Below are 2,457 nucleotides of genomic sequence, written 5' to 3'. Positions count from 1 at the left end.
TATGCTAAAAAAATTTCTTCCTAAAAATATATCAAATATATCAAGTTACAGTAGAATGCTAAAAAGCTATTTCAAATCAGACCATGTCATCGTGTTGGGCAGTCCGTTATTTCCCCCACCACCGTGACCAGGTCTCTACGTCGTTGATTTTTCCTCCGTCAAAATCAGCAGCCCCCTTGCGAAGCTGCTTTCGTACCCAGGGAAGGCCACTGCATCTCTTCAGCCAATGGACCAGCACAAGCTGAAAGAGCAACAGCCTTCAGGCGGACAAGCAGTCTCGCAAGCACAATTGTCACATACAACAGTTGGGTTTACCCAAAGTCACTTACCCAACGGCTAGGGTATTATTGTCTATTTAGATCGAGATCAGCAACTACTATACTGCTAAATTGCTGTTCATGTCAAGTTTGTCTTGTCATCAACAAGAATGGCCTTTCTCATCTTCTGCTTTACTGCATCCTTTCTTCCCCTTTCCATCTCTTCTCCATTGTCAATCCACTCCTCAACCACAGGTGGGCAACAGGTCGTGCAAGATTTAGTCAGGTAGCTAAACTGTATTAATTTCTGAGATTAAATTATACCATCGTCTTACCGTCAGTGAGTTTAACCTTCCTTGTTCTTTACATAAGCGTGAATACGTCACAGCACCGACGGATGATTGACGGCGACTGCGGCACCGGCAATCCGGTGGACGACTGCTGGCGCTGTGACCCGAGCTGGGCCGACAACCGGCAGCGCCTCGCAGACGGCGCCGTCGGGTTCGGCCGCAAGGCCGGCGGCGGCAAGAACGGCAGGAACTACACGGTGCCGCTCGCCCCACCGCCGCCGCCCCTCACCCCGCCGCCGTCCTCCCTCGCCCCCCGCTCGCCCCGCCGGCGCTGCCGCCCCTTGCCCTGCCGCCGCCGCCCCTCGCCTCGCCAGCTCCGCAGCCCCTCCCAAAGCTAGCAGAGAGATCCTCGCAAGTTGCAAACAAAAAAAAGGCATCAGTTTGATGGGATCCAGCACCTGCTTGCGCCGATTCACCATGGCGTGGAGAAGAGGGGCGACCTAGATGCGCCCATTGGCGGCGGCGATGTGGAGCGCGGAGAGGCGGTCGTAGAGCGCGGCGAGGGCGTCGAGGTCCCCGAGCTGCGCCGCGCGGAAGTAGTCGTGCTCGTCGCCGGTGCGGGCGCAGCTGACGCCGTGCCCCATGGGGCGGCGGCCGGGGCGCGGCGCACGGCACGGGGCGCACGGCAGGCTTTAATTTCCTTTGTAAACTGAACCATAGCTTCCACTCCATTAGATTCGACTTGGAGAAGTTTGTCGTAGCTTGGGCTAGATCCTTGTAAGAAACTTTAGGGAACCGCTTACCAAAAGAAAGCAACAGTAAGTACGGTCTTCTTGATGTCTTATTCCCATAGATTATAATGTATATCAACACTATAAGTGACATGAAGCCAAATATTGGGATCAATATTTCGACCAGATTGTTTGCGAGTCCTACACTTCTAGAATCAAGATGGCAAGAAGGCACATGAAAATCAGTGGCTCCTCCACAGAGTCCGGGATTGCCATCGAGTGAAACAACTGAAGCATTGTCGAATACTCCATTTCTTGGTATTTCTCCTTCGAAATTGTTGTAAGATAGATCTAGTTTAGTGAGAAGCTCAAGATCATTTAGACAAGCTGGCATGGGTCCTGACAAGTTGCTATGCGAAATATTAAGCGTGCTCAAGCTATTTAGATTACTGAAGGTGGTCGGGATGTTTCCTGTAAGAATATGCTGGTCCATTTGAATGGTGGTTAGCTGTTGGCATTGGCCCAAAGTTTCAGGAATGACCCCGCTAAGTTTGTTTGATGAAACATGTAGTGAGATTGGTTGTTTAAGATTGCCAAACTTGACTGGTATGCTCCCTTGGAAATTGTTGTAGCTAAGGTTCAAACTTGTCATATGTTTAAGGTTCCCCAAGCCAGGTGGTATAAAACCAGTCAATTTATTTTCTGCAAAAGACATTGTTGTTAATTGTGTAAGGTTGCTAATAAGTGAAGGTGGGATTGCCCCTATGAAGTTGTTGTTGTTGAGATTATTTTTGTAGCTTCTGCAGCTTTCCAATCCAATCTATTGTACCGGTAAGATTATTGATTCCCAATGAGAGCCTAACTAAAGCACTAAATTTCCCAATACTTGGCGGAACTATTCCTGATAGGTGGTTTTCGTTCATTAGTAGATCAGGTTAGCAATCGAATATGGTATGACTCCCTGCAGATTATTATTAGCCACTGAAAGCACCTCCAGGGAACTGCAGTTTGTCAGGGCATCAAAGAATTCCCAGCCAGCACTGTCGCTTAATTCAAGCATGTTTTCCTCAAGATTTAGAATAGACAGCCCTGAAAGACTACCGAATATGCTTGGGATTTGACCAGTGAACTTATTAGATGACAGATCCCAATCTATTAGACCTGAAGCATTGCCTAGGG

General features: G+C 48.8%; 1 long non-coding RNA gene across 1 annotated transcript; it reads right to left on the bottom strand.

Annotated features, from left to right (window-relative positions):
* On the bottom strand, positions 1 to 1,496 carry LOC101756134. Its single transcript, XR_001393211.2, has 2 exons — positions 593 to 1,496; positions 1 to 501 (listed from the first exon to the last, which is right to left on the bottom strand). It is a non-coding gene; the product is annotated as an uncharacterized LOC101756134 (long non-coding RNA).
* Positions 1,497 to 2,457: the final 961 nt, after the last annotated feature.

Source organism: Setaria italica, chromosome I (genome assembly GCF_000263155.2).
Source record: "Setaria italica strain Yugu1 chromosome I, Setaria_italica_v2.0, whole genome shotgun sequence".
Classification (NCBI taxonomy): domain Eukaryota; kingdom Viridiplantae; phylum Streptophyta; class Magnoliopsida; order Poales; family Poaceae; genus Setaria; species Setaria italica.
This window is presented reverse-complemented; position numbering and strand designations above follow the sequence as displayed.